Source organism: Oncorhynchus mykiss, chromosome 5, assembly GCF_013265735.2.
Source record: "Oncorhynchus mykiss isolate Arlee chromosome 5, USDA_OmykA_1.1, whole genome shotgun sequence".
NCBI lineage: Eukaryota > Metazoa > Chordata > Actinopteri > Salmoniformes > Salmonidae > Oncorhynchus > Oncorhynchus mykiss.
In genome coordinates this window covers 76,712,718-76,724,445 of record NC_048569.1, presented here as the reverse complement: position 1 = coordinate 76,724,445, position 11,728 = coordinate 76,712,718, and the positions used below count along the sequence as shown (strand labels likewise).

Genomic DNA, 11,728 nt, shown 5'->3' with positions numbered 1-11,728 from the left:
TTGTGTTCCAAATGGAACCCTATTCCTTTTTTAGTGCATGACTTTTGGCCATGGCTCATAGGGTTCTGGTCAAAAGTAGTGCACTATAAAGGGAATAGGATGCCATTTAGGAAGCTGCTAGAGAGTTTCATCACTAAATGTTTTCAAATTACTCTACGTCTTAATTTGTAGTGGGAAAGAGGGAAGGTGGAGGGGATAGGGATTCGCACAGAGGGGGGGAGAAAGATGCCCTACAGAAATCATTAAAACATAATTTTAATCAAAGTGCTATCGCTGGAGATCTACTCCCTGTACCTCCGGGCAGAGATGGCGTAACAGGCCATACACTCATCCAAATTCCCCTTCACAACCCAGCCATCACTCTAGCTTCTCCCTTTATAGTGCACTACTTTGACCAGGGTCCATAGTACAATAAAATGAATAGTGTGCTATAGTATTTGGGACTCAAACAAAATACATATTATCACACTTCCTGTTAACAGCCTAGTCCTAGACTAAAAACACCTGCTTAATGGAGAATCTGCATAGAAATTGTTTTTAGTCCAGAACTAATATTAACCTGTGCCCCGGAAACTCCACATGTAAAAGCCCCAAGACATAAAACCACTACATTCTCGTATTCCTCACTGTTCAGGTCAAATAGGTGTGCAACCACAGACCCTGTCCAATCACATTCCACACTGAGCAGTCAGTGATTCCTCCATGCATACCATGTCATTAAAACAATAACATTGTTTCCTTGTTGGACATGTCAACCTCTGTAGACCTATTAGACTGCCGAGCCACAGTTTGGGCTGCCAGTAAACCTTAAAGTACCCTTTAACACTGGACATGCTGTCTCTGTCCCCAGGCCACAGGATGAGTTGAAAGCCATTGGTATGGTCAATGACCACCTCACAAATGGACAACATGGCAGGAGTCTTCCATGATGGAAGAGTACATTGAATGTTTGTGACCAAGGACAAGGTTATTCCTATTCTTTGATTTCAAGGAAATAATGGGCTGGACTCTAGGCAGTGTTTTCCCCTGGTCAACCTGATAGGAGAGGAGTCATAACAAACACACTGTCATTCTAGGTCAAAATCATCTGCCCACCAGAGGAGGCTGGTAGGAGGAGCTATAGGAGGAATGGAATAAATGGAATGGTATCAAACACAAACATATGAAAACCATGTTTGACTCCATTCCATTCCAGCCATCCTATAGCTCCTCCCACCCATATTTAACACTTCACCATGACCTGTATCAAGTTGTATAGTATATTTGTGACAGATTTTCATGTAAATATTCTACATTCTACATAAAACAATGTGCATATGCATTTCCCCCCGGAGATGTTTTCCATCAAACTGACTTTATGCGGATAAAAGTCTGTGCATGCTGACGTAGAGCACATAAAAATAACTCTTGCCATTAAATTCCCATGTACCGAATGAAAAATACAAGTTAAATGGCATAACATTTTCAACTGCACTGGTGGTTTTGTCGCAAAATCTGTTGCGTTGCGTTATATAGAAAATGGGCCCACTCTAACCTTGGCACATGCGCTCTAGCCAACATCTCGCAGACACAATGCGGGTTGGCGACCTACATTATGAGATTATTATGAATATTATTTGTCATTTTCAAAACGGCAGGCAAGCAACAATCATCATGTCACCAGAATAAGACCCTCAATATTTATTGGAAAGGAACATCAAGCTTATCACCGTGCACATTCACCACCCTGTGACATTCATCATAACATACATTATTTCATCTGTAGCTAAACCAAGATAGAACACAGCCTGCACTTCCAATGCGAACAAATGAGTCACTGTGGGCAGAACAAGCAAGGAGGTGGGCAGAGCCAAGCACGAACTAGCGAGATCCTATTAGCCCGTTCTAGCATTCATCTGCATATTCCCATTAGGGAAAACCTCTGTGAAGTGCGCTTGTGCAATATCTCAATTCGCCTTTGCACTCCTTTTAAACAATGCAAAAAAAAACATTTTTAACAAAGGTTAAAGTCTACAAAACGTAGTCCACTCTGTTCATAACAGATTCTAGTTTTGGGAACAGAAAACTGTATTGAGATGGAATGTTTCATTGATGACAAAATTTGCAGAATGTCGGCGAAAATCCATCTCCTTCCACCATCTATCTCCCACTGCCGGCCACTGGGCTTTCACTACAATGAGACAAATATTCCACCGGATTTATAAATGTGAAGCCTCCGCTTGGCGTTTCCACTCACTACCAAAACAAATATTCAATATTCAATATCCAAAACATAGTGAGTGGAATCGCCAAGCGGAGGCTTCACATTTATAAATCCGGTGGAATATCTGTCTCATTGTTCTAGCTGTGCCGCCACAGTGGACGAGTCATAATACCAATAAAACCTAGCGGTAAAACCCGGGTAATGGTTCCAATCATTTTTTCCACGTTCATTTTTGCATCTCGAATTTTAGAAGTACTTCATATAAAGTCTGTTTCATGTAGGCTTAACCGGGCGTGGTGTTTTGATAGCCAAGTAATTATCTCAGACAAGGTGAGTTCTCAATATATTCACCTCAATTTACGCAAACAAATGTGAAATGCTCATTAGAAACAGAGAAGACTGTAGCAAGAACACAAATTCCTGCAGGAAGCTCCTGCACATCTTCTTTCACCAGCGTGATCAGAGAAACCTGTGCCCAATCGATGAATTTGCATCCCCATTCTTGGTCTTTGCCTGCCACTGACTACAATTTAGCAGAGCAATAGATCAAAAAAGCATTTTGCTTTACATAGACAAGATACCTTTTGTACAGTATGTAGACTTGTCTATTTCAGACCTTATGGCATTTTTCAAGGATGAGCATAAGAACATTAAAGGGGAGAACACCACTATAAGTCTGGCCATGTGGAAAAGTGCAGCTATCGCGAGGGGCAACTTACCAGTTTGGTCAGGGCCAGAATGAGGGATAAAGTTTATCCTGTGTCAGAGAGTGTAGCTATTAAGTTAAGTTTGAGCATCTTAGAAATACAATGCTTTCTAATCAGCTGTCAACATTCTACAAGGAAAGAGCCACGTAATAAATTATACTGTATATTCATTAATCAGATTACCCCAAATACCAGACTTCAGTTCTAGAATGTTGTCATTGATAAGAATTAATCTAAAAATCTATTGACATTCAAAATTGACTTTGTTTAGACATCCAGCCTGTATTGTAGTTTCATGACCAGAGACAAATCTTCAAAGGCACAGTACTCATTTGATGTGCTACATGCATTTCCAAGTTTATGGAAAAACTGCACTTGTCCTCATGTGAAAATGACAGTTTATTAAATATTCTATAGCTGTAATGTCATCAATCAAATCAAACTTTATTTATATAGCACATTTCTTAGAACGAATGCATTTCAAGGCGTTTACAGTCTTTGGATGGAGTGTTGTCAGTAAAGTGGGGCACAGATAACAATAAGGACATCAAGGCATTAAAAATGGCTACAGTGAAGGATGTGCAGTGGTCAGGGCTTTAAGTCACAGGGTCTGGGATCCTGAGTGCACTGGATCAGCGTTCTCGTCTTGCCTCCTGACAGTACCTGTTTTCAGGGAAGCCAATGGTCAAAAAATATTCCACATAGTTCATACAAACACATTAGCCTCCCAGAAAAGGTTATGTTAGATTTCTCAAAGCAGCCAACTAAAGTCATGTAGTTAACATTATCATGGGCACATTGGGAATTTATATCTGTGATGTTCAGATCATTTGTTACACCATGTGTCTTACCTCCTGAAGTCCCCAGTCATCCCTGCCTGTACCTAAGTTCAATCACAAAGGCTGGTCTGAGTGCATCTCCTCACAATTTCATTCAGTAGTACAACAATTCACATTTTATTTTATCATGGGCATACTATGAATTTTTATATGTGATGTTTAAATTATTTCTTTGTTGTGTGGAGATTCCTTTTATAGTAAATGCAGGGACGGTTTTCTTTTGCAATGGAAAATGGAAGCTGCCTGAGTATTTACATAATTAAAGTAGTTAGCAGATGCTTCCGCTTAACTCATTTTGACCTTATACCAGGTCATTTTCAAATGTCATAGCACAGCATCATGCCACTTCCCCTCAAACTATTATTTAGCCAGGGGAATTTGTATGTAACTAACCAGCCAGTTTAAGTGGAATGATTAACTCAAATCAAATGACAACATTTAAATGACAACATTTCAAATGAACTGCCAACAAGAACGCAAAAAGCTCCTTTGCCCATTAGTATTTTTTTTTTTTTCCTCTGGGTATAATAAGTAAAAAAAATAGAGAGAGAGATAGTGAGACAATTTCTTAACTTATTATACCCAGAGGAAAAACAAAAAATACTCATGGGCGAAGGAGCAACAGCTCCTCTTGCAGCCAAATAAGTATTTTCCTGCCATAGCCTGCGGGACACTTAATTACAACATCTGCATAGTAAGCAGTAACTTACTTATTATTGTTGTTATTACTATTATTGTTATTGTAATTATTGCAAATAGTAGAGGAATGGGTAGTAGGGGCGATGGAAATCATAATTTTATGATGGTGGTGGTGGTAGTAGTAGTAGTAATGATGATGATAGTTGTGGCACTAATGTAATGGTGAGGATGACAGTTAGTTATAGTTTCATTTTCCATGTTTAGCCTTTTATATTTCTACTATTGACTTACCATTTTATTGTTGTTATTTTTTAAATGTATTATTATTTACTACCATTTTATATTATTATTCTTCATTATTTTATTACGATGTATATTGTATACATTGTTGCTTTGGCAATATTGACACAATGTTTTTCATGCCATTGAGGCAGCTTGAATTTGAGGAATTATCTGGAATGTTCAACTAGATGATCAGGACAGTCTAGGGTACTATTTGCCCGAAGAGGAGAGGTATTGTGATGAGTTAAGACTGTAATTCTAATTCTCAAGAGGAAAGTTATAACCCTCAGCCTTGAGGTTATTGAGGAGGACCAACAGTGATTGTCTGAAAGGGACTGACATGCAGTGATGTAGGATTAGGGGCACAGCCCAGCAGACCACAATTTCTACATTCAGGTCCTAAATGGTTGCTGTCTCAGGCTAGTTTGGCACATTTTATACTAGCCCAGTCTGAAAAATACTAGACTCGGGCTACCTTAATTTCCATCCCTGCTGACATGTATAACTGACATCACAGGTCATTTGATTAGTATTGTACAAAAGACGCACTTGTGGAACAAAACTGTTTGTGTAAAACATTGAGTCCACAAGTCCTTTGTGAGCTAGTTGGCCAGCTCACAGTTCATGTACATTTTCCACGAGGTGACATGCTAGCTAATGTTAACCCATTAGGGCAGGAATATTTAGCTAACAGTTAGTTGCCTAGTTACGTGAGCTCATCGCTCGTATAGTCAGACTTTCCCTCAGACCCCACTGGTGGTGACATGCTAACTAGTCCACGAGGGAAAGGATATTTAACGTTAGCCAGTTAGTGCTAATTGCTACCATGTCACCGCCTGTAGGGAAAGTCCGTCTACGCTATGGTGAGAAACTGTCAGGGTTGGGGAGTAACAGATTACATGTAAGGGATTACAAGATCTGTTACTGTAATCCGTTAGGTTACCAGCACAAATATTGTAATTACACTAGATGATTACTTCGAGGATTACTTTTACATTCAGAAAGGAGGTTAGTGAAAAAAAATCTTTGACACTTAATATTCAAATCAGCATTAAAAAATGGTGCAAATTTACATTTGTTCCACCTGAGTGAGTTTGACCAGAAGTCAGAGACCACTATACCAAATGTGTTTGATGGATCATGGGAAAAGAGCAGGAATAGGCTGTTGTAGGGTACAGTCCAAGTTATGTATTTGGATGCCAACTGCTGTCGGCTCCAAAGATTATCCAATTTGAATAAACACTTGGAGGTAAGGATGACAGCAGTGGTGTTGTCTACTGCGATACAGATATCGCTTATTATTATCTAAATAAGAGCATTGATGTGAATCACACTGCTATTCTCTCAACCACGGATTGTGGTTGTTGTGGATGAATGTTCACAAATCTAAATGTGTATTTGAACCCAATAATCGTTTTAATCAAAAAAAAATTAACTGCCTATCAATCATTGTTTTTGAAACTAGTGGACAGTCAGTGAAAAATGCGCTCTTGCAACAGCTGCACAGTGCGGATCCCAGCCTATGGAATAAAAGTGGGATTTTTATTGTTCAATCTAATTCATGCTGATAAAAAAATTACATCCATAGACCTAATGGACACATGTTCAAACTCGCACACTTTTGAAAGACTTTGAAAGGGGAAATATGTAGTTTCTACATCAATTTTTGGATTTATAAATGATATATATCCATTGATTCTTGAAAAATATAACTTAGAAATGGCTCCATGAGCTTAGTTCAACAGTCACACTCTATGAGAACCCAAAATATAAACTTGTTTTTCTCTGATGTTGGTAATCATTGTAAATGTAAATAAACACTGCCTCATAACATGGTTATAACATAGCTCTGTCTATTAATCTGAGAGCAGTTACATTTCTCCAGGCCCTCAGCTTTTTATCAAAACAGACACAGGGCAACCGTTGTGTTATTGTTTCATCAATTGAATTGTCCTTTAAAACAGCTGCATATTATCAAGATATCAAAGTGTCACCAACAAAAAGTTCAACAATTGGTTTATAGCAAATGAAGCATGTGGCATTCATTTTCAACTCGAATCAATGAGCCCAATCAGTCCTCCATGACAACACAATCATAAACAAGTAAGGCTGGCTAATAAATACTTACTTTTGAGGTTATGCTCAGGTAAAACAATTTGGATAATCTATACTTCCATATTTCCAAGTCCTATTCTTGAAGATACATTTAGAAAGTAAACTACCCAACCTTGGAAACTGTGCAACCAAAGGATTTTATAACTAAACCTATCTGTGGTGCAACGTTAGCTAATGTAACCAACTAGCTATACCCTTTCCCTGGTGGTCTAACGTTAGCTAGCAAGTCACCTCGTGAAAAAGTATGACTACACAAACCCTTAGCTAACGTTAACTAGCTAGCTCACAAAGGACTCGTCAATAATAAGGTCACAACAGTCATTTTGCTGTTTTTTTTTTTTACTTGTCAGGAAGGTAATGTGCGTTGTTCACGTAACTACAGTCAGTGGTTATCTAACTAGTTAATATTCACAAGCACTAAACGTTAGATAAGAACAGATTTTTGACCTAACCAAAATAGCTTGTTACCAGCTAGCAAACAGGTCTTACCTTATCACACGGCTCCAGCGACGCCTCTCGATTACAGAGGTCGGAAAATGATAACATGCGTGTGTGCTTATTGGAGTAGTGGTTACAATCCGCTACATAGCAAAGAACCATCCTTGCTTCAGATCGACGGAGAGCTAGTTCACTACAAATGGTACAGTGCCTTGCGAAAGTATTCGGCCCCCTTGAACTTTGCGACCTTTTGCCACAGTTCAGGCTTCAAACATAAAGATATAAAACTGTATTTTTTTGTGAAGAATCAACAACAAGTGGGACACAATCATGAAGTGGAACGACATTTATTGGATATTTCAAACTTTTTTAACAAATCAAAAACTGAAAAATTGGGCGTGCAAAATTATTCAGCCCCTTTACTTTCAGTGCAGCAAACTCTTTCCAGAAGTTCAGTGAGGATCTCTGAATGATCCAATGTTGACCTAAATGACTAATGATGATAAATACAATCCACCTGTGTGTAATCAAGTCTCCGTATAAATGAACCTGCACTGTGATAGTCTCAGAGGTCCGTCAAAAGCGCAGAGAGCATCATAAAGAACAAGGAACACACCAGGCAGGTCCGAGATACTGTTGTGAAGAAGTTTAAAGCCGGATTTGGATACAAAAAGATTTCCCAAGCTTTAAACATCCCAAGGAGCACTGTGCAAGTGATAATATTGAAATGGAAGGAGTATCAGACCACTGCAAATCCACCAAGACCTGGCCGTCCCTCTAAACTTTCAGCTCATACAAGGAGAAGACTGATCAGAGATGCAGCCAAGAGGCCCATGATCACTCTGGATGAACTGCAGAGATCTACAGCTGAGGTGGGAGACTCTGTCCATAGGACAACAATCAGTCGTGTATTGCACAAATCTGGCCTTTATGGAAGAGTGACAAGAAGAAAGACATTTCTTAAAGATATTCATAAAAAGTGTTGTTTAAAGTTTGCCACAAGCCACCTGGGAGACACACCAAACATGTGGAAGAAGGTGCTCTGGTCAGATGAAACCAAAATTGAACTTTTTGGCAACAATGCAAAACGTTATGTTTGGCGTAAAAGCAACACAGCTGAACACACCATCCCCACTGTCAAACATGGTGGTGGCAGCATCATGGTTTGGGCCTGCTTTTCTTCAGCAGGGACAGGGAAGATGGTTAAAATTTATGGGAAGATGGATGGAGCCAAATACAGGACCATTCTGGAAGAAAACCTGATGGAGTCTGCAAAAGACCTGAGACTGGGACGGAGATTTGTCTTCCAACAAGACAATGATCCAAAACATAAAGCAAAATCTACAATGGAATGGTTCAATAATAAACATATCCAGGTGTTAGAATGGCCAAGTCAAAGTCCAGACCTGAATCCAATTGAGAATCTGTGGAAAGAACTGAAAACTGCTGTTCACAAATGCTCTCCATCCAACCTCACTGAGCTCGAGCTGTTTTGCAAGGAGGAATGGGAAAAAAATTCAGTCTCTCGATGTGCAAAACTGATAGAGACATACCCCAAGCGACTTACAGCTGTAATCACAGCAAAAGGTGGCGCTACAAAGTATTAACTTAAGGGGGCTGAATAATTTTGCACACCCAATTTTTCAGTTTTTGATTTGTTAAAAAAGTTTGAAATATCCAATAAATGTCGTTTCACTTCATGATTGTGTCCCACTTGTTGTTGATTCTTCACAAAAAAATACAGTTTTATATCTTTATGTTTGAAGCCTGAAATGTGGCAAAAGGTCGCAAAGTTCAAGGGGGCCGAATACTTTCGCAAGGCACTGTAACTCTTTAATGAAAGAGAGAACACTGAACACTACACAAAACAAAACGAACCGTGAAGCTATATGGCTAGTGCAGAACAGGCAACTAAACATAGAATAACAACCCACAAAATATCAAAGGAATATGGCTACCTAAATATAGTCCCCAATCAGAGACAACGATAAACAGCTGCCTCTGATTGGGAACCAATCCAGGCAACCATAGACATTTAAACCCAATGACATACAAAAACAAAAACAAACCAGCCTCATCACACCCTGACCTAACAAAAATAATAAAGAAAACAAATATAACTAAGGTCAGGGCATGACAGTAACCCTCCCAAAGGTGCGGACTCCTGGCCGCAAACCTAAACCTATATGGGAGGGTCTGGGTGGGCATCTAACCTCGGTGGCGGCTCTGGTTCTGGACGCCGCGCCCCTTCTTTACACTGAGTCCACTCTTGTAGCACTGACCCGTGGATCATCGCCGGAGGCTCCGGACTGTGGATCCTTGCCGTAGGCCCCGGTCTGTGGCCCGTCGTTGGAGGCTCCGGTCTGTGGCCCGTCGTTGGAGGCTCCGGTCTGTGGCCCGTCGTTGGAGGCTCCGGTCTGTGGCCCGTCGTTGGAGGCTCCGGTCTGTGGCCCGTCGTTGGAGGCTCCGGTCTGTGGCCCGTCGTTGGAGGCTCCGGTCTGTGGCCCGTCGTTGGAGGCTCCGGTCTGTGGCCCGTCGTTGGAGGCTCCGGTCTGTGGTCCGTCGTTGGAGGCTCCGGTCTGTTGCCCGTCGCCGGAGGTTCCGGTCTGTGAACTGTCGCCGGAAGTTCCGGTCTGTGAACTGTCGCCGGAAGTTCCGGTCTGTGAACTGTCGCCGGAGGTTCCGGTCTGTGAACTGTCGCCGGAGGTTCCGGTCTGTGAACTGTCGCCGGACGCTCTGGACTGGGTACTGTCGCCGGACGCTCTGGACTGGGTACTGTCGCCGGACGCTCTGGACTGGGTACTGTCGCCGGACGCTCTGGACTGGGTACTGTCGCCGGATGCTCTGTAGGCCTGGTGCGTGGTGCTGGCACTGGTGGTACCGGGCTGGGGACGCACCTCAGGGCGAGTGCGAGGAGCAGGAACAGGGCCCACTGGACCCTGGAGGCACACTGTAGGCCTGGTGCGTGGTGCCGGCACTGGTGGTACTGGGCTGGTGATATACGCACCTCAGGGAAAGTGCGGGGAGCAGGCACAGGACGTACTGGGCTGTGGGGGCGCACTGGTGGTCTGGAGTGTAGAGCTGACACAACCAGTCCTGGCTGGATGTTTATTCTCGCCCTGCAGCTGGCACAAGACGCACTGGGCTGTGCAGACTCACCGGAGACACAGTACGCAGAGCCGGCGCAGGATATCCTGGTCCAAGGAGGTACACTGGAGACCAGGAGCGCTGAGCCGGCACCCTCCTTCCTGGCTGGATGCTCATTCTAGCCCGGCCAATGCGAGGAGCTGGAATAGAGCGCACCAGGCTAGAATAGCGTACTGGAGACACCGTGCGTTCCACCGCATAAGACGGTGCCTGACCAGTAACACGCTCCCCACAGTAAGCACGAGGAGTTGGCTCAGGTCCTCCTCCTCATGCAAGCTCCTTGTGTGCCCCCCCCCAAAAAAAAAATATTGGGGCTGCCTCTCGGGCTTCCGTGCTAGCCATGCACCCTCATATCGTCGCCGTTCCTCTTGTGCTATCTCCACCTGCTTCCATGGCAGGGTCTTGTCCCCTGCCATTACCTCCCAGATCCAGGATGTCCACTCCTCTTTGACACACTGCTTGGTCCTTTTTTTTGGTGGGTTGTTCTGTCACAGTCGTCATGAACAGGAGACCAAGGCGCAGCGTGGTAAGCGTACATAAATCTTTAATGAAAGAGAGAACACTGAACAAAACAACAAAACGAACCGTGAAGCTACAGTATATGGCTAGTGCAGAACAGGCAACTAAACATAGAATAACAACCCACAAAATACCAAAGGAATATGGCTACCTAAATATGGTCCCCAATCAGAGACAACGATAAACAGTTGCCTCTGATTGGGATCCAATCCAGGCAACCAATCCAGGCAACCATAGACATATAAACCCCTAGACATACAAAAACCCCTAGACAATACAAAAACTAAACAAACCACCCTCGTCACACCCTGACCTAACCAAAATAATAAAGCAAACAAAGATAACCAAGGTCAGGGCGTGACAAAAGTGAATGGGGAAAAAAATGATTGGAACCATTGACGGGTTTTACCACTAGGTTTTATGGGTATTATTACTCATACTGTGGTACTCAATAATACCAATATTTGTTCATAAAGGCGTTTCCATCGTGTAATTCATTTTACCGACAAAATGATCCCACCTTGTCAAACGAACAAATTGTCTGCATTTCAAGTTTCCATCAGCTCAGTGGTGACTTTTCTCCTGTGTCAGGTAATTCATCCGCATGAAATGTTTGGATCTAAAAGTGGTTTATGAAAGACATTGGGTGTAAAGGCAACAAGAAGAGAAGCCATAATATCTGAAAAGTTTACTTAAAGAAACCACACATACCATACATGTACTTGGTGAATGGTCAGTCACACAACTTCATGACAGCATATTCTGTAGAGATTACAAAATAATGTGTCCAGTAATTTGATTCCCTGGAACCACAAAGCAATCACACACTTATAAATATG

General features: G+C 42.1%; 1 long non-coding RNA gene across 1 annotated transcript; it reads right to left on the bottom strand.

Moving 5' to 3' along the window:
* Positions 1–3,313: 3,313 nt before the first annotated feature.
* Positions 3,314–7,447, bottom strand: LOC118964533. The gene is made up of 3 exons (XR_005051590.1): positions 7,275–7,447; positions 3,762–3,793; positions 3,314–3,573 (listed from the first exon to the last, which is right to left on the bottom strand). It is a non-coding gene; the product is annotated as an uncharacterized LOC118964533 (long non-coding RNA).
* Between the last annotated feature and the right edge of the window lie 4,281 nt (positions 7,448–11,728).